At 44.0% G+C, this 21,630-nt stretch overlaps 1 long non-coding RNA gene across 1 annotated transcript; it reads left to right on the forward strand.

Moving 5' to 3' along the window:
- The first annotated feature begins 18,923 nt into the window (after positions 1 to 18,923).
- LOC123439368 lies at positions 18,924 to 20,766 on the forward strand. The gene is made up of 3 exons (XR_006630073.1): positions 18,924 to 19,113; positions 19,201 to 19,564; positions 20,723 to 20,766. It is a non-coding gene; the product is annotated as an uncharacterized LOC123439368 (long non-coding RNA).
- The last annotated feature ends 864 nt before the right edge of the window (positions 20,767 to 21,630 follow it).

Genomic DNA, 21,630 nt, shown 5'->3' on the forward strand with positions numbered 1-21,630 from the left:
TGCCCAATAAGCTTTGCTCTAGCTCAAGAGGTAAATGACATGCTTTACCATACACCATTTTGTACGCAGACATGCCCATGGGATTCTTATAGGCAGTCCTATAAGCCCACAGTGCATCATCGAGCTTCTTAGACCAATTATTTCTAGACCTGTTGACAGTCTTTTGCAGAATTAGTTTAATTTCTCTATTGCTTAGCTCTACTTGACCACTGGATTGAGGGTGATAGGGAGACACAATTCTATGGTTGATATCGTACTTAGCAAGCGTTTTACGGAAAGCACCATGAATGAAATGTGAACCACCGTCGGTCATTAGATATCTAGGGACTCCAAATCTAGGGAAGATAACTTCTTTCAGCATCTTGATAGAGGTGTTGTGATCAGCACTACTAGTGGGGATAGCTTCTACCCACTTAGTGACGTAATCAACACCAACTAGGATATGAGTATACCCGTTGGATTTTGGAAAAGGTCCCATATAATCAAAGCCCCAAACATAAAATGGTTCAATGACAAGTGAATAGTTCATAGGCATTTCCTGACGTTTACCGATATTACCTACTCTTTGACATTTGTCACAAGACAAGACAAACTTACGGGCATCCTTGAAAAGAGTGGGCCAATAGAAACCTGATTGCAATACCTTGTGGGTAGTTCTATCTCCCGCATGGTGTCCTCCGTAGGCCTCGGAGTGACACTTCTGTAGGATCTGTCCCTGTTCATGTTCAGGTACACAACGTCTAATAACACCATCTACTCCTTCCTTATAAAGGTGAGGATCATCCCAAAAGTAATGTCTCAAGTCAAAGAAGAATTTCTTCTTTTGCTGGTATGTGAAACTAGGTGGTATATATTTGGCAACGATATAGTTTGCATAATCAGCATACCACGGTGCACTATGGGAAGTACTGATGACATTCAGTTGCTCATCGGGAAAGCTGTCATCAATACGTTGTGGGTCATCAAGAATGTTCTCCAGCCTAGACAAGTTATCTGCTACGGGGTTATCGGCACCCTTCCTGTCGACAACGTGCAAATCAAACTCTTGTAGCAAGAGAACCCATCTGACAAGTCTAGGTTTAGCGTCCTTCTTCTCCATGAGGTACTTAATAGCAGCGTGATCAGTGTGAATAATGACTTTGGAATCAACTATGTAAGACCTGAACTTTTCACATGCAAACATGACTGCTAAAAACTCCTTTTCCGTAGTGGCATAGTTTCTTTGGGCACTGTCTAGAGTTTTACTAGCATAGTGAATAACATTCAACTTCTTATCAACTCTTTTTCCTAGAACAGCACCAACAGCATAATCACTAGCATCACACATGATTTCAAAAGGTAAGTTCCAATCAGGTGGTTGAACAATAGGTGCAGTTATCAAAGCCCTCTTAAGTATTTCAAAGGCTCCCTCACAATCATCGTCAAATACAAAAGGAATATCCTTTTGCAAGAGATTGGTAAGAGGCCTAGAAATCTTAGAGAAGTCTTTAGTGAACCTTCTATAGAAACCAGCATGACCAAGGAAACTTCTTATACCTTTGATATATGTGGGGTATGGCATTTTCTCGATTGCATCAACCTTAGTCTTATCGACTTCAATACCTCTTTCAGAAATTTTATGTCCTAAAACAATGCCTTCATTAACCATAAAGTGGCACTTCTCCCAATTCAAGACAAGATTGGTGTCTTTACATATCTGCAAGACTCAATCAAGGTTGTTGAGGCAATCATCAAAGGAAGACCCGTAAACAGAGAAGTCATCCATGAAAACCTCAACAATCTTTTCACAAAAGTCGGAGAATATAGCCATCATGCATCTTTGAAAGGTGGCATGTGCATTACATAACCAAAAGGCATACGTCTATAAGCAAAGGTACCGAAAGGGCAGGTGAAAGTGGTCTTCTCCTGATCAGATTGTGCAACTGGTATTTGGGAGAAACCAGAATAACCATCTAGAAAGCAGAAGTGTGTGTGTTTAGACAGGCTTTCTAGCATTTGGTCGATAAAAGGTAAAGGGTAATGATCTTTCCTAGTGGCTTTATTCAATTTCCTAAAATCGATCACCATCCTATAGCCAGTAATAATCCTCTGTGGGATCAATTCATCCTTATCATTTGGGACAACGGTAATGCCTCCCTTCTTAGGGACGCAATGTACCGGACTCACCCAGTTGCTGTGAGCAACATGATAGATAATACCTGCTTCCAGGAGCTTTAGTATTTCTTTTCTTACTACTTCTTTCATCTTAGGATTTAATCTCCTTTGATGATCAGCAACTGGTTTGAAATCAGGATCAGTCTTAATCTTGTGCTGGCATAGAGTGGGACTAATGCCCTTAAGATAATCAAGAGTGTATCCAATAGCAGCACGATGCTTCCTCGGAATTTTTAGTAACTTCTTTTCTTCATGCTCTGAGAGGCTAGCACTAATTATGACAGGATATATCTCTTTTTCATCAAGATACGCATACTTAAGAGTATCTGGCAACTGTTTAAGCTCAAACACAGGATCTCCCTTTGGTGGGGGAGGATCCCCAAGCAGTTCAACATGCAAGTTATTCTTAAGGATAGGATATTGTTCTAAGACAACTCTATCTATCTCATCCCTTTCATCCATATGCATATCATTTTCATGCTCAAGCAAGTATTGCTCTAAGGGATCTGTAGGAGGCACGGCAATAGAAGCTAAGGCAATAGTTTCATCCCTACTAGGCAACTCTTTTTCATGAGGTTGTCTACCAAACTTGGAGAAATTGAACTCATGTGGCACACCTTCAAAGCCAACAGTGACAGTTTGCTTCTCACAGTCAATATGAGCATTGACGGTATTGAGAAAAGGTCTGCCAAATATGATGGGACAAAAGCTATCTTGTGCGGTAGCAAGAACGAGGAAATTAGCCGGATACTTCGTTTAGCCACACAAGACTTCAACATCCCTAACAATTCCCACAGGGCAGATAGTATCTCTATTGGCAAGCTGAATAGTGACATCAATAGGCTCTATCTCAACAGGTGTAATCTCATCTTTGATTTCATCATATAAGGATTGAGGTATTGCACTAACACTAGCACCCACGTCACATAAGCCATGATAACAATGATCTCCTATCTTAACAGAAACAACATGCATGCCAACAAGAGGCATATGTTTGTCTCTAGCGTGAGGTTTAGCAATTCTAGCAGCATCTTCACTAAAGTGAATATTATGTCCCTCAACATCGTCGGACAGAAGATCTTTGATAATAGCAATGCTAGGTTCAACTCTAATTTGCTCGGGGTGTAGGTGTTCTAATGTAGCCTCTACGTATCATAGTTGAAGCTTTAGAATGATCCTTTATCCTAACAGGGAAAGGTGGTTTCTCAATGTAAGCACTAGGAACAATAGGATCATTATAGGCAATGACTTTCTCTTCAACTAGATTGGGTTTAACTACATTGACTTCTACAGGAGGATGATATTTAAACCACTTCTCTTTGGGGAGATCAATATGAGCAGCAAAAGATTCACACAATGAAGCTACTATCTCAGAGTCAAGTCCATACTTAGCGCTAAAATCACTAAAGGTATTTGTTTCAACAAAGGATTTAACGCCATCAAACTTGAAATTCATACCTGACTCCTTACCTTCTTCAAGCTGCCAATCTTCAGAGTTGCGTTTAATTCTCTCCAATAAATTCCATCTGAAGTCAATATCTCTCTTCATAAAAGAACTGGTACAAGAAGTGTCAAGCATGGTGCGATCATCATGAGAAAGCCGAGCATAGAAGTTCTGGATGATGATTTCTCTCGAGAGCTCATGATTGGGGCATGAATATAACATTGATTTAAGCCTCCCCCAAGCTTGGGCGATGCTTTCTCTGTCACGAGGCCAAAAAATATATATATAATTCCGATCACGATGTACTAAATGCATAGGATAAAACTTTTGATGAAATTCCAATTTCAACCGATTGTAGTCCCATGATCCAGTATCATCACATAGCCTATACCATGTCAATGCATTACCCTTAAAATATAAAGGAAAGACCCTCTTCTTGACCTAATCCTCGGGCAAACCTTCAAGCTTAAATAAACCACAAACTTCATCTACATAGATTAGATGCAAGTCTGGATGTGATGTTCCATCTCCTTTAAAAGGATTAGCCAGCAGTTTCTCAACCATACCCAAAGGAAATTCAAAGCAAATATTTTCAGTAGGTGCAGCAGGTTGAGGAGCAACTATTTGTGCTTCCGTTCGAGGTGAAGATATCCCGAACAAGCCCCTCAAAGGATTAGTATCCATAGTGACAAGTGACAATAAATTTCAGCACACTATATGAATGTTTCCTTACCAAGTTCCACTTACCAAAGGCGCTTCACTCCCCGTAAACGGCGCCAGAAAAGAGTCTTGATGACCCACAAGTATAGGGGATCAATCATAGTCCTTTAGATAAGTAAGAGTGTCGAACCCAACGAGGGGCAGAAGGATCTCACAAGTGGTTTTCAGCAAGGTAAAATCTGCAAGCACTGAAATTATCGGTAACAAATGATTGTGTGGTGACATAATTCGTAGCGAGCAACAAGTAACAAAAGTAGCAACGGTGCACCAAAGTGGCCCAATCCGTTTTGTAGCAAGGGACAAGCCTGGATAAAGTCTTATAGGAGGAAAAACGCTCCCGAGGACACACGGGAATTTCTGTCATGCTAGTTTTCATCATGTTCATATGATTCGCGTTTGTTACTTTGATAGTTTGATATGTGGGTGGACCAGCGCTTGGGTACTGCCCTTACTTGGACAAGCATCCCACTTACGATTAACCCCTCTCGCAAGCATCCGCAACTACGAAAGAAGAATTAAGACAAAGTCTAACCATAGCATTAAACTAGTGGATCCAAATCAGCCCCTTACGAAGCAACGCATAAACTAGGGTTTAAGCTTTTGTCACTCTAGAAACCCATCATCTACTTACTACTTCCCAAATAATGGTGAAGTGTTATGTAGTCGACGTTCACATAACACCACTAGAGGGAAAACAACATACAACACATCAAACAACGAATACCAAATTCACATGACTACTATTAGCATGACTTATCCCATGTCCTCATGAACAAAAGTAACTACTCACAAAGCATAATCATATTCATGACCAGAGAGGTAATGAGTAGCATCAAGGATCTGAACATAAACTCTTCCACCAAGTAATCCAACTAGCATCAACTACAAAGAGTAATTAACACTACTAGCAACCTTACAAGTACCAATCGGAGTCGTGAGACGGAGATTGGTTACAAGTGATGAACTAGGGTTTGGAGATGAGATGGTGCTAATGAAGATGTTGATGGTGATGAGTCCCCTCTGATGAGAGGAATGTTGGTGATGACGATGGTGACGATTTTCCCCTCCGGGAGGGAAGTTTCCCCGGCAGGATTGTCCTATCGGAGCTCTAGATTGGTTCTGCTCAAGTTCCGCCTCGTGGCGGCGGCGAATCCATGAAAAAGCTCCTCCCTGATTTTTTTCCAGACGAAACCCTTCATATAGCAGAAGAGGGGGGCCAGTGGGCTAGCAGGCTACCCACAAGCCCCCTTGGCGCGCCCAGGGGGTGGCCGCGCCAAGCAGGCTTGTGGCCACCTGCTGGCGCCCCTCTGGCGCTTCTTCGGCCCAGTATTTTTTATAAATCCAGAAAAAATCATCGTTGATTTTTACGGCGTTTGGAGTTGCGTAGAATAGGTATCGCAAACTTGCTCCGCTTTCAGGCCAGAATTCCAGCTGCCGGCATTCTCCCTCTTCATATAAACCTTGCAAAATAAGAGAGAAAAGGCATAAGTATTGTACCGTGAAGTGAAATAATAGCCCAAGAAGCGATAAATATCAACATGAAAGCATGATGCAAAATGGACGTATCAACGACCAACCGTTTCTTCCTTCTATCCTCTGGCCCCTCGGGGTAGTATGTCTTCCACGAGGCGCCATATCCGACGCCGTGCACACGTCCATAGGACGACGGCTTGTCCACCAGGACATTTTTTAGTATGTTCAGGGCCCGGTTGAATGGGGTGTTCCACTTGGGCCTCGCCGACGATTGTGACGACTCATCGCTTTCGGCTGCCTTTTGGTGCTGCTCTTTCTGCAAAAGGAACGTGGATGGTTTACTAATGTGACAAAACTTGCAGTCAAATTGATTGGAAGCTAATATGATAATGTGGTAATATAACAATTACCAGAAGTCTCATGAACTCCCTCGTGTTCGGGTCTGTGTAAAGGATCTTTTTGACTTTGTCCAACTTGTACCCGGCCCTGATCCAGTCATGCTCCAGTGGGTCGATGAACTCCGCCAAGGGGTCTGGGATTCCGAGACTTTCATGTTCGGCATTCTCCTTGGCCCATATGTGCCTCTTCCCCTCGTAACCACGACTTCCGAGGCGGTGTGGAGGCGTGTTCCTGGCCTGGAGCGCCTTCATTTTCTCCGAATTTGCCTTGACCTCTTCTTTTTCGCAATTCAAAAGGAATTTTGCAAAGTCCTCTTCCGTTATTGTCGGATTATCAGCATGAATCTTGGACCATGGTTCATTCTTCCCAACCGCTTTTTTCACCCGAACTTTCCAGGAGGACAAGTCGTTGGTTAACGTCACCATCGCCTTCTTGTTTATCTTTGTCATGGCGGGGTCGTTCCACGGGCCTTTATATTCCTTTTTCATTCCGGTCGGGGAACATGAACCTATTGTGCAACTTCTTTAGGAGCATGTGCTCCATATGTGGTATCTGCTTCAACCTCTCGTCGTTGATGTTGGCTGTTTCCCTGAGGATGCATCCAAGTTGATTGCCCCAGCACTTGCGTGCTTCCTCTGGCGCCCTTGGCTCTAACTTCAAGGGGTGAATCTCCGTGACCACAATTTGTCCGATGCCAAGCTCGTTTGGTTTTCATGTCCTCTTCTTCTTCGGTGCTTTACCGGCTACGACATCATCGTTGCCGGTCTCGGGGGCGGTGTCGGTGCTGGTGCCGGTGTCGGCGCCGGGGTCGGGATTGGGACCACTGCCGCCACCATGCAACCCCATCCGGTGTTCGTCCAGGTATTCGAAATAGTGATTTGCTGCCACCATGGGGTCTGCGGAGTGAGCAGAACCACCCATGACTTCGGCGTCGGTAGACATGTTTCCTATGCAACAATTGTAAATAAAATATATAATGAAGAGAAAAAAGGGGCCTATATTTGGTCGGAATGTTGATTCATTCCCCTTCCGGCAAATCCCGGGTACTCCATATGTCCTAGTTTCTAGTACAAGTCATGCCGAAAATTTCGGCATGACCTTTGCTAAAAGCTGGACATATGGAGCGTGTGAAATTTGTCGGAACGGAAATGAATCAACATTCCGGCAAAACATAGGCCACTCGGATACCATGAGGATAATAAATGGAATTCTCTTGACACCATCACAAGATTAATTATACAAATATAAACAGAAAATAATAAATGTATGCAATGACCTACGCCGAATCTGAGAAAGGCAAAGGGATGCAATGACCTACGCCGAATCTGAGGATAAAAACATTTTCTTGTCACATTTTCTTGCCACTAGTTCAAAACATCAAACTTTTTGCCCACTAGTTGAAAATTAGTGTATTAAACTACGGTTTCTACCAAAACACATGCGTGCTGAAATAAATTTGTACAAACTATAACTAGATAAGAAATGCTACACATCAGCCATATGCATGCATACCAAAGCCTGCTGCCGAAGAGCACCTTGCCGGAGGGGGTGGGGTTGGGTACCTGCTGTCGAAGAGCAATGTCACACACACACACACACACACAGAGAGAGAGAGAGAGAGAGGTGAGGGTCGGGTACCTGCCGGGGCCTCCTCAACCCTAGCCGACAGGGAGGGGCGACGACGCCGATGGGCGAGCTCAGGGCAGGTTTGCTAATGAAGGGCACGGCGCTGGGGGTGACGACGACGCTGGGTGGAGTCATGGGCGGCGTGGAGAGGAGTCAGGGGCGGCGCGGGGAGGAGTCACGGGCGGCGAGGGGGGTGACGGCGACGCTGGTGGACACGGCAGGGGGGAATTGGGGAAGAAACACGGGCGGCAGGAGATTTGGTGACTTAGCGTGCGCGACGGTTAACTCAAACTAGCAGTAGCGCTGGTTTAGTTCCACGGCTATGGCTATAGTAGTTAGCCGTAGCGCTGGTTTAGTACCAGCGCTACTGCTAACTTCATTGTTTTCTTTTTTTATGTTTCTTTATTATTTTCTTTTTATTAATTTTCTTTTCTTTTTATCATTTTTCTTTCCTTTTCTGTTTACTTTACTTTTCTTTTCATTTTTATCATTTTTCTTTCCTTTCCTGTTTACTTTTCTCTTTATTATTTGTTTTTCTCCCGATCGACGACGACGGCGTCTCCCTCTCCCCCAATGCACGAATATCACCGGAACCATGCATGTGGTAACATATCAGTTGACTGATAACGGTTACTTAAGTGCGTACACAAAATTGATACAAATATATAAATGTAGGTTTCTGAACAGCTGCGTTGACGACGTTTCACATTGAGCTTCTTCCCTTTCTTGTTCGTTGCCGAGTAATTGAGCCCCTCCTTGTGACTTTTCCGGAGCCATGGAGTACGATCTTTCCGCCGCCATGTAGTCTTGATTCTTCTTTTCACGTATGCTTCATCGTCATCGTCATCTTCCCTCATCGGGTTGCCGTATTGGTCTTAGTCTTCCTCGTTAGCGACTCCATCCATTCTGACGATGATCCTTTTGGATCTCCTCACGACAACATGGCTGGGATTGGCCGGGTCGGTTATGAAGAAGCATTGCGTCACGTGCTTAGCGTGTACCCATGGCTCATTTTTGGCGATGATGTTAACGTTCACGGGAGTTCTCTTCCCGTCGGGTATAGACATGATGGTGAAATACTTGTTTTCTCTTACGACGTCCTTGGCCCATTTGACACGGAACATCGTCGCATCGTGCATTCCAGCATAGTCAAGCTCCCAGATCTCTTCGACCCTTCCGTAGAATCTTTCAGTTGTGCCGTTGGCGTCGGTCACGCATTGAATTGTCACCCCGGAGTTCTGGTAATCAATGTCCATGTCTTTGGCTTCCGTGTTGAACGTGTACCCATTGATATCGTAGTACTAATAGGTCGCAAGCTTGGGCGCAGGGCCATGTGCTAAGGCATGTATGAGCAATCCGTCCGAACTGCCCTCTTCCGGGGGATTTTCAAGAACTTGATCTTTGAACCAACACAAGAAAGTAGCGTTGTGCTCTACAGTAACTTCATCGTCCGTCTTGAGCATCCCCTTATCACGGTACTTCTTTGCGATGCTTCCTTTGTGTCGTGCCACATAATCATCTACCACATCTAGGTGTTGTAGCACTACTAAGTTAGCCATGTCAAAGTCGTTCCGTCGTTCCAAGTAGTCCACGTGCAGTTCCCTCCGGCCGTTGTTGTGACCATCTCCTTCGAGCTTCCCATCGTGCTTCTTGATGGGCAAACCAACAACAGGGTCTCCGACACTTATATAATTCTCGCAGAAGGAGACACACTCATGCATCAGATACCCCTGGACGATGCTCCCTTCAGGACGGGACTTGTTACGAATGAATCCTTTGATGACCCCATTCATCCTCTCGAACGGTATCATGCTGTGAAGGAATGTCGGCCCGAGGTCGATGATGTCGTCCACGAGGTGGACACTCGGATGCACCATGACGTCAAAGAACGCGGACGGGAAGTACATCTCAAGCTCACATAGTATGACAACGATCTCTTCCTGTAGCCTTCGGAGTTGCTTCACGCTTATGGACTTTCGAGAGATAACGTCGAAGAAGTTCCAGAGACCAATAAGAGTGTCACGGACATGCTTGACAATTATCCCTCTAATGGCAACCGGGAGTATCTGCGTCATCATCACGTGACAGTCATGAGACTTCATCCCGCTGAACCTTTTCTTCTTGGGGTCTAGAAATGTGCTTATCTTCCCATAGTAGCCGGAACTGACTTTGATTCCCATAAGGCACTTGATGAATTGATCGATCTCCTTCGGACTTAAGGTGAAGAAGGAAAGGGGCAATAATTCTCCTCCTTCTTCTTGACTTTTCTGCCCCTTTCCTCCTCCTCTGTCTTGGTCTCCGTCTCCTCCATCAAATTTTTCTGCGTGCTCCCCCCGATAAATGATGCAATCGTTGATGCATGCGTGGTACCTAATGTGCGGCAAATCAAAAGGGCAAACCATTTTCTTGGCCTCCTCGACACTACTAGGAAACAGGTTCCCCGCGGGAAGAACTTTATTATGTAGATACTTCAAATGCTCATCGAGGCTTTTGGTTGTCCATTTGTTTTTGGCCTTCGTCTTTAGAAGTTCGAGCGTGAAACTCAAGCGGGTCACCTCGGGATTGCAACCGTCATACAATGGAGTCCTCGAGTCCACTTCAAGTTGAGCGAGCTTGGCCTCCTCTCTAGAAGCAGCTCTCTCGATAGTCGTACTCTTGCGAAGGAGGTCTTGAACATGAGGGTCTTGCACGACTGCACTTAGTAGCGTCGAAGACTGCGGCGTGACCACCACCTCTTATCCGCTATGTCCGGACTATTCTTTGCCGTGTCCGGAATCTTTTCCGCCGCCGTCATTTCCGGACTCTTCCCCGCCGCCATGTCCGACACCATCGTCTTCGTGTCGATCGGTCATCTCTTTGTCTAGCCCCATGTCGTTATTCCCTGCCATTTGGACGTCCTCATCATCATCATCACCATCTTCACTTATCCACCGAGCATAGCCATCCATGAAACCATTCATCAGCAGGTGCGCCTTCAAAGTGCCACGATCAAAAGGGTCAAAAAGGACTCCTTCCTTGCATCTTGCACACGGACATCTAATCCTAGTCCGATTATTTGCATGCATGTCCATCACCGCGGATTGCATGTACCGCTCCACCTGCCATCCACTAACCTTCATGACCGACTGCACGGTATAACAAGCAAAAGGGTTATAAAATAAATAATGCATGCATTCTTCAAAGTCATATAAAATTTTGGCATGACCTTGCCTAAAAATAGGACATACTGAGTTTGCTCGAAATTCACCGAAACGGAAATAAATCGACATTTCAGCAAAACATAAGCAACTCGATCGGATGCCATGTCACACTCGCACAAATCTCTCCATATATATATCCCAAATACACATATTCTCATTCACACACATATTCCCATTCTTTATGTAAACAACTTTTTACTCACCTATATATATCTCCCGAGAGAGACCGATCGAGTGAGATGGTGAGAGAGACCGATCGAAAGAGCACGCGTGGATGGCTAAATAGCTAGCAAGATCTAGTTGTTGGGGAGGAGAGGTGAATCTAGCTAGCTATCTAACTAATGGAGAGGGAGTTATGGTGAAGGGGGGGAATTAATATAATGGAGAGGGAGTTATGGTGGGGAGGAGATGTGAGAGAAGTCATTTATGAAGGAGAGTTATGGTGGAGGGGGACATTAATGAGGAGAGAAGAGAGGTAGGAGGAAGAGAGAAGAAGAGCAACAATGGTGTGGAGAGTGTGGAGAGGGGAGGGGAGGGGGAGAGAGGTGAAAGTGGGGGAGAGGAGGAGGAGGGGAGGGGGGTAAAAAGGTGGCAGCCGCAACTAGCAATAGCGCTGGATATCAGTGAGCGTTGTTGATATTCTATTAGTAGTAGCGCTGCGTCGGAGAGAGCGCTACTACTAAGTGCGGTCAACTAGCAGCAGCGGTGCTACAAAACAAAGCGCTACCGCTAAACACTTAGCAGTAGCGCTGGATTTTGGGCAACGCTGCTACTACAGCTACCGTCGGTGGCATAGTCTGGTCTCACATAGTAGTAGCGTGTTTTTGCAAAGAAGCGCTACTGCTAAGGTGTTAGTAGTAGCGGTTAGCTGGAGACGCGCTACTGCTAATTAGCAGCAGTGTTTTTTGTTTTTCAGCGCTACTACTGAGGTCCTGCCTATAATGTTTTTTCTAATAGTGTGAGTTACTAGGCGTGTCTATTTTAAGCCCCTATTTTTCGTCTGCATAGCCGCACTTTTTATTTATTTTCTCATATGTCTGGCCACTTGCACGTGATTTGTGAAGAAAAAGAGACAGAAAGAAAAGAATGAATGAGGAAAGAGAAAAGATGATCCGGGTTGGGGTCGTGTTCTACGTGGCGAACTGACCGGTCACTTCCTCGAGCCCTCATATTCTTCCTACATTTGAGATGGATATGAAGGATGTCGGTCAGTCCGAGCGTTTAGAAAAGAAGTGGGGTCCGGTTCGAGCAATTTTTTTTGACCGGACACTGACCGAAGGGGAGAGGTGTTTCGGGCATTTGAGAATAATATAGGTGTCCGACTGTAGATACTCTAAGTTTATTGAGGGTCTCAAGATTGTGAATATTAATAGGCAGGCTAACAAAGTAGCGCATGAGATAGCTGAATTTAGTTTTGATAGCAGGTTCGATGTAGTGCTTTGTAATAGTGTTCTAGTTACGTAATGAACGAGTGTAAGATTCTTGTTTCTTGATCAATATATGGATGTGGGTGTTAAAAAAAATGTGTGGATACAAATAGATAAACATGTGTGCTTTCAATCAAACAAATACATCACGTGGCTACAGTCTACACATGAATCTTTTTTAGATGAGCGGGCAAGATGCAGTTTTATGTTACAAAGTTGTACTAAAGTTGCTTCAATTAATTTGGATCTGAAAGAGTAATTAAGCCCGATGTAGACCGGTTAAACTGTTTTTCAGTTTAATCATACAATATTATTTGTCACTTAGTAACATTTTCCCCTTACGATCTACAGCAGCACACATGAAACACATATTTAATTTTAGTTTTCCAGTCACTTTCATTCTTTCACACCATTATGCCACAAAATTTTGATATGGGTTGTAGGTCCATGTACTCTTATTATCTGGGCCGTTCATTCGAATCTTTCAAGATATGGGATAGAGCCATATCGTGGCGTCCACTACTACTAGGCACAACGATGTGGCTCTATCCCATATCCTAGGATTAATAGGAACTATTTGACTTATTTGACTCTTCTTCTTCCATTTCTCAGGACAAAGATGATGAGATTTAGAAATATTAAAACCGCCAAAAAAAATCAGGGGAGCACAAGTTGTCCTAACCTGTTGATAATAAGGAAATCGTCCCATCAACAACACCAACATGTTTGTCTTAAAAAGTTAAAAGAATATGTTTGTCTTAAAAAGTTAAAAGAACATTTGTCTTTACGTACAGCTAGATGAATAACAATACAATTAAATACAATTTATACCATGCATATAAAAGAAAGAAAACCATGGTCAGAAATACACAAAACACATGCATGTCGCTCAAAAAAGATGACACGTAAAAATAAAGTATTGAAGCTTCTTTTGGGAAATCTAAAGAGTCTTGATGCTTCACGCTAAAAAATGAGCATATGTCTAATTGAATTAATAATAAATTTCATACCCACCATGAAAAAAAGAATTTTGGACAAACGAATGAAAATACAAAAATCACTCCCTAATAGCTTCCAGATAATACCACTCCTAGGTCAACAGAGTTTTAATACATTTGGAGAAATTTGCATAAACTGCATGCATGGAAAATTCATATACAAACATAAACTATTCTTCCAGAATATACTTTTTCTAATAGGGTTTGCCACGCAGATGATTGTGTATTTCAAATAGGAATATTTCCAAACCACATCCATATACTTCTACAAATAAAATAATTTTCAATTATTAAGATATACTCTAATATTTAAATTGATGCTAGGATATATTATTAGTTCCGATGCTAAAAACAACATCCACGTCGCAATTCCCACAAAAACAAAAATGCTTTGCATGTACTCTTGGATAGAGGAAAATTGCACATGCAAATAAGGTGCCATCAACCGTCACACTAAAAAAGCGCATATGCCTGATTGAAAATAAAATTGCAGCTCCAACTTAAAAAGAGAAGACTTATCGAACATCAAATATATCAGACACAAACAGATAAAAATCTAACCTCTAGGGCTCACTGATATCACCACTACAAAGGTTATTAATTTAGTATGTCTAATAACCTAAGTATAACACAAGTACGGAAATATGGAGGAATTACCACACATGAAAAATCATATATTAACACGAAACTTGCAATGAATATTAACAGAAAGAATACCATTGCCTTTTGTGCTAAGGTTGGAAAGGCATACTCTCAAGTATTTGAAATAGGCATATTTCACAACCAGGTCAATTAGATTTCAAATTACATGGGGTAAAATAATCATTAAAGTATTTTGAGATTCTCTATTGTTTTAATATTATGCTATATAGATACATCCTAAGCTAAATATTATGAGATTATCTGTTGTTTTGTTCTTTCCAATGCTAAGGAAGGAGCACATTCCATTGCATTTAGAACAAATAGAAAATATGTGAATGGTATGAGTCGTATTATATGTGAGGTACATATATATACTAAACTCAAAAGTAATATATCCTTAAATAATGAGATCCAACACTAAATGCAATACTATTCACCTAAGTTGTAGCTACATGAGTTTTCTTTTCAACACAATGTACCCTATTAAATTTATATCTTAATAACTTTTTATTGATTATTATATATCCCTATAATATCTAGGTCGTGCAGGTGCACGGGTTTATGACTAGTTATAAAAAAACAAACTTGCCAATATAGCACTACCTTCCTTGTTTTCATTGGCAAAATAACACTCATGTTAGTTGTCAATGTTTTCCCGTTAGTCAAACTGTTAGGGACCTGTCATATTTTTGCTTATTTCAAAATTACCCTAGGAGGCCAACCCTATCCTTTCCTTTCCAACCCTCCCGCAACCAGAAATCATGGCAGCAAGGGAACCAGCATCCCTCGCTGATGGCTGATCGCATTGCCCCCTCCCTCTAACCCTCGCCGACGGCTGACCATAGCATCCTCTGCTGCCCGACCTTCTCCTCCGCTGTCGCGTGCATGGGCACCCCGGTGCTGTCGGGCTCCTCCCCTGTTCCTGCGTGCCGGTTACATCTGGAGGGGTAGATGGATCAACGGACGGCTGAGATGAAAGGGTAACGGTTCGATAAGTGAAGCTGGCGCTACCACTGATCGAGCATCCAACGGCTCGGAGCCTTCCCCGCGTCGCTGTTCAAGATCAGACAAGCTCCACTACCGTTCTCCTCTCCTTTACTCTGCTTTTTGCTGTGAGCTGGCTATATATTGCCCCTCACACTAGCCCATCGAGGCATGTAAAGATTATATGGGTACAAACCCTAGCCGCCAGTGGCGTGCTTTATCCATTTTCTGCGAGATCCCATCAATAGAAACCCCAATTCGCCCTATTTCTTTCTCTGAAGTTGATCACTAGCGCGTGTCTGGCTCAAGTCTGAAGCTTGATCGTGACAATTGGTATTCAGAGCCACTCGATCTTCCGGCCGGGGAGGCACCAGGGGAGCACAGCTTCAAGCAGGTGGCAGATCTAGATCCAGCGGAAGGTAAGCTTCTCAAATCCCACCACCCACCCTGTGTGAGAGAGGGTCATGGCTGGCCAAGAAGAGTCGATGGTGACAGCTGATTTGCAGTTAGCATCGTTGGAATTAGACATTAAGACCCTGCAGAGCAGTAGAGAAGAGGATAGAAGAGAGTTTCAAGAGTTTAGATCGATGGTTAACAAGAATTTTGTTACCATGCAAGGAAATTTTGATAAGATCCAGGAAAATTTTAGGAAACTGTTGGTGAATTAGGGGGCTGAAGAAGAACAACATGAGCGTTCTGAGCAGGGTAGTGCACAGAAAAGAGTTGAGGAGGTACACTCTCCTGGAATTCCTGCAGGCAGACCCAAACAGTTAGTTAACTATACTCCACCTTCAGTTCAAGGCCATGAGAAGGAAGTTCCGGTGATGGTAGGGGGCACTGCTGTGTTAAGAGACCATACTGGGAAGGAAATTAATCTAGATGGGTCAACAAAAGCACCTTACAAACATCCAAATTTTGCTAGCAACAAAAATGAGGGACAACAAGTTGTTGGGAATCAACAGAACTTTCAATTGCAACAAGTAGAGACAGGGGTGATGGAAGAATGGCCTGATGGACAGAGACAGAGACAATACTCACCATCTGATGGTAGAAGACAGGTGTTAACAGTCAAACCTGCAAAGTTGAACATTTCTGAATTTGAGGGATTGGACCCTGAAGCTTGGATTCAGAATCTGGACCAGTACTTTGCTGCTGCTAGGACTCCTATTGAGCATAGAACATAATTGGATGTGTCTTATTTAAAAGGGCTAGCTGTGCAGTGGTGGAGAGGAACAGAGTATTCTCCTAACAATGTGCCTTGGCATAAGTTCTGTTCTTACTTGTGTGACACATTTGCTGTAGAATCTGCTTGTGATATTGTTAGTTCATTTCATGCTATCCATCAAACTTCCACCTTGTCATCTTATATTGAGCAGTTTGAGCACGTGATGAATGTGATGAGGAGAGAAAACCCCGGGATACCAGATAGTTACTATGTAACTAGTTTTGTTGCTGGCCTGAACAATTACACAAGGAGTCATGTGGAATGTTTTAAACCTAAGGACTTGCAGACTGCTATGTGGTACTCTAGAAGGATGGAGAAGGCTCAACCACCGGTGCAAGTATTACCTGCTAAGCAATATGTGACATGGCCTAGGAGACAGGTCACTTTTGAGCAGACCAAGATTGAGGGAAATCCCGCAACACAAAACAAAAATGCTATTATCCAACAGGCCAAGCAGAATCAGGTGTGTTACAAATGTAGGGAACCTTGGGTTCCAAGGCACAGGCAGGTGTGCAAAATGAGTCAGAGAGCTCAAATTCAAGCATTACAAGAAGAAGAAGTACATGAAACCATATTTGTAACTGATTTTGCTGATCCAGAGCTAGATAACATGGAACAGTGCCAAGCTGAGACTATTTTGCAGTTGTCTATGCATGCTGCTATGGGCATTGGAGCTATTAGAAACACCTTTGTGCTCACCATTAAGGTGGGAAATACTGCTGCAGTTGCTTTGGTGGACAGTAGCAGCACTTCTACATTTATTTCTCCAGAGATGGCAGCTAAAATGCAAGTGAAGGCCAGGCCTACCCAAAAAGTGAAGGTAGTTGTTGCTAGTGGTGAAGTATTATGGAGTGAGTTCATGGTGCAGGATTGTGAGTATGAGATCCAAGGTACACAATTTATTGATTGTTTTAGAGTACTCCAGTTGAAAGGCTATGATATGATTCTTGGAGTGGACTGGTTGAAAAGGTACAGTCCAGTGCACATGGATTTCATTAAAATGGAAATGAAGGTATCTGGGATTGAGGGTCAGATCATTACTTTTGCTGATGAGACAGTGCCTAAGATACAACCTGATGAAGCTAGAGATTGCACTGATAAGTTAATGGAACAGGCAGTTTGTGGGTTTGTGTTGTTTAATGCATGTGATGTGGAAGTAGTGGACACTGTCAAGGTTTTGCCTGATGAGCTATAGGGCCTGTTGCAGGATTATGAGCAGTTATTCCAGGAACCTACAGAACTACCTCCTAGTAGGCCATGTGACCACAGAATTCCTTTGATGGAAGGGGCTAAAGTGGTAAACCAAAGGCCTTATAGAATGCCACATCATCAAAAGGAAATACTAGAGAAGATCATCAAGGAATTATTAAAATCTGGAGTGATCAGACCAAGAACTAGTCCATTTTCTTCCCCTGTGTTGTTGGTGAAAAAGAAGGATGGGTCCTGGAGGTTGTGCACTGACTACAGAAAATTGAATGCTATTACAGTGAAGAACAAATACCCTATTCCTATCATTGGGGATTTGTTGGACCAGCTGAAAGGGGCTAAATATTTCTCAAAAATTGATCTGAGGAATGGATATCACCAGATCAGAATGGCATAGGAAGACATTCATAAAACAGCTTTTGTCACTCATATGGGTTTATTTGAATACTTAGTGATGTCCTTTGGACTAACTAATGGACCTCCAAGTTTCCAAGCCCTCATGAACCTATTATTTGGTATGCTCAAATTTGTGGTGACCTTCTTTGATGACATTCTAGTTTTCAGCACTTCTATGGTTGAGCATAAAAGTCATTTGACTCAAGTGTTTGATATATTGCAAAAGAATAAATTATATGCAAGGTTGGAGAAATGCTCTTTTGGTCAGACTAAGGTAGAGTACTTGGGCCACATCATTAATCAGGAGGGAGTGGTGTGACAACCCGATGCCGATGTTCCAGAAGATTCCCCTTTTCTTTCCGTTTCCGCCGTGTGTCTACTTTTATTTGTCGCATCATCATCGCATCATCCGCATCATCAGCTTTGCATCGGCACTCCGTTGCCGCCGGTTTTCAAAACTTGCATCCATTATTAGTTGCCGGTTCTCGTCGTTGTCCGTTCTGAGCCCGACCGCACTCGCACGCGCCCACGGCATCGTTTAAATCTTGTTTTCAAAAGTGTGCATAAAACTTTCTCTGTTTGGGTTGAGATTTGACATGCGGTCTTATTTAGATATAGGTAGGCCGCCTATCAATTTTCGTCGCGATCGGAGTTCGTCTGATACCCGAACGGTCGACCGTAGCGGCGCCGTCTCCGGTCTATCGTCGGACGTTTTATCGGTGTTCTAAAATACGTTGTCGGGTGCACGTTCTCCTCTCATCCCCGCCTAGCCCCTCTGCACAGTGCACCGACCCTACGCGTAGCCTAGACCGAAAACCTCCCGAAAACCCGAATCGGGTGCTCGTGACCGTTGGGTCCGGATCAACCCCGTTTTACCGCAAACCGTCATCGGTTTGTCCATTGGAATCCCTAGCCTAATCTTCTCAGCCACCCGATCTAAATCGGAGGGTCCAGATGCCCCTATTCCTAACCCACTAGCTATACATAGACCCAACCCTAAAATCTAGGAGGATTGTCCGATCCAACCACCCAGCTGCCGCCACCCCTACCCCCACCTCCCTCCTCAGGATCGTCCCAGATCCAATCCATCAACCTCCAGCCTCCACCATCTCCACCTCCCCTCGCTGTTCCCGTCAGGAGCCAGCTCCTCTATTGACCAGCGAGCCACCGGACTCCATCAACAGCGTCGTGCGTCTCCCCTGCACCCAAGCAGCAGCTGGTCGTCCCCATGCCCTGCTCCCCTCTCCCTTCCTCTTCCTCCTCTCTCTTCCTCTACCGTAACTCTCTCTCTCTGTGTTCTCTGTAGTTAGAAAGTGGTAGCAGCGCATGGAGTTTCAGTCAAGCAAGGACCCAATGCGACCCAACAGCGCCTGGATCCAGCAGGAACCGGGCCCCGACGAGCCCCTCTGCCCTGTGCTCCTCTCCTCGTTCCCTCTCTCTTATCTCCTTCCTCTTTTCCCCTGCTCTTCCTCTCTTTTGCAGGAGCAGCAACAGCCATGGGAGCCTGGTGAGCTCGAGTCCATCTTGCCGCTGTCGGGAATCGGCTTCCCTCGGATGGATCCATGACCTAGCGCCTCCATGGCCCTGTCGGACCTTCACCCCCTCTGCCCACGCCATCCCCGGCCACCTAGCGACGCCCCAAGCACAGCCACGGCCGAACCGGTTACCAGGTTCAGTTCAGCCCAGTTTTAGATTCAGATTTGTTAGGTTCAGATTAATCGGGTGCGTATGTTCATATAGAAGAGGAATCCCTTTTTTAGCACAAAGCACATCTCAGCTCAGCTGGTCATTGCCGCGCGCAGTGGTTCGAGGGGTCTGGGGTTCGAATCCCAGGCACCTCTATTTCTGTTTTGTTTGTTTTGGTTCAGATCGGCCCTTTATGCACCTTCATATTGGCTAAACCCATATGTTATCATAGTTGTGTCGTAGTTGGACTGGTTGGTGCCTTAGTCTCCACCAGAGAGGTCCAGGGATAAAATCCCATGGAGGCCTCAATTCTTGTGTTGCTGAGTTTTTTTTTCTCTTGACCATAGCACCACATGGGCTGATTTCAGCCCTAGGCCACTGCACAATAGTGCAATTTGGTCCATTGTTCTTTTTTTTACGTCGTGTTTTTTTTTCCAATTTCGAGGGCCTTTGTTAATTTCAGGAAAGCTTTGTTTTTCAAACGAGCGTAGTTTCTAACCGTGCATCGGATCGGAGTGATTCAAATTTGTAGCTTGATCAGAATTTCGCGTAGGTTAATAATTTCCAACTCTCATGCATAATTAGAACTGTTTAGTGTGCTGTTTGCTTCGGTTCACATGTCGACGTGTTGAAAACGGTTTAGGCCGTAACTATTTGTCCGTAGCTCCGTTGGAGTTGTGCCATATATGTAAATGGACCAGAACAACGAATAGAATCACGTGAACCACTTTGTTTCGCCGTTTAACAAACCTAAAATGTGATTAGGACAAATCTGGACAGAATTAAGATTTAACTCGTGGGGTCATTTCGGAGATGCCATTTGTCGTTTCCGGCCTCATTTAAAATGCCTAGATAGGTAGTTTAATTTGTGCTTCACCCCGTGCCATGTTAACAACATTTTAATATTGCCGTGTAAATAAACGGGAGTGAATTAAATAATTAAACATGGAGTTTCGTCGATATGCAACTCGTTGCATATCGAGCTTCACTTAATGTGTAGTGTTTGTGTGAGGTGAATTGCCATGCTATGCCTTGCATATTTAAACTGGACATGCATCATATTAGAGTGTGCATCATCTCGTGCTTGTGCTGCGATGATATCGTGTGTTGATTCTTGTTTTCGGTTTCCTTCGTCTCGATAGAGTTCCGCAAGCATGTCGGAAAAGTGAGGACACGTTCGACTACATCGGTTCGTCTGCTTCACAGAGTCGATCTTCTTCCAAGCGGGATCTCAGGCAAGATGACCATTTCCCCATATGCCATTACTATCATTGCGATGCTAGTTTTATCGCTTCTATCGATTATGTCTCGTTGCCTACCACATGTTAAATATCAGCCTCTCAACAATGACATGATCACCTTCAACCTGTTCAACCTAGCAAACCACTGATTGGCTATGTTACTGCTTGCTTAACCCTGTGTTAGCGTTGCTAGTTGCAGGTGCTTTGCTTCCATGTGAAAGCATGGTTCCTTGTTATATCACCCTATTAAATGCTATTTAATTTAATGCACCTATATACTTTGTAAAAGGTGGAAGGCTCGGTCTTTCTAGCATGGTGTTTTGTTCCACCTTTGCCCCCTTAGTTTCCGGCTACCGGTGTTATGTTCCATAATTGAGCGCTCCTAACACGATCGGGGTTGTTATGGGGACCCCCTTGATAATTCGTTTTAGATTAAAGCTGGTCTGGCAAGGCCCAACATTGGTACTACATTTGCCTAATCACCTAATAAAATTGCATAGGGACTTTCCGGACCCCGAGGATAATTTAATCAACCCCCTGGGCCAGTGCTGCGCATGAGTGTTGGTCCACCCACCTAGCAGTCGGCGGTGCCACCTCGGGGCAACTCGAGGTTTGGCTACCGTCCACTATGCATAGACGGTGTGTCCTGAGAACGAGATACGCGGCTCCTATCGGGTTCGTCGACACACCGGGTGGCCTTGCTGGATTAGTTTTACCTTCGACGAGATATCTTGTGCATCGGGATTCCGGTTATGCTTTGGGTAATCTCAGAGTTGAGGTTTTCCACTAGGGAATCCGACGAGATCGCG

This window comes from Hordeum vulgare, chromosome 3H (assembly GCF_904849725.1).
Source record: "Hordeum vulgare subsp. vulgare chromosome 3H, MorexV3_pseudomolecules_assembly, whole genome shotgun sequence".
Taxonomy (NCBI): Eukaryota; Viridiplantae; Streptophyta; class Magnoliopsida; order Poales; family Poaceae; genus Hordeum; species Hordeum vulgare.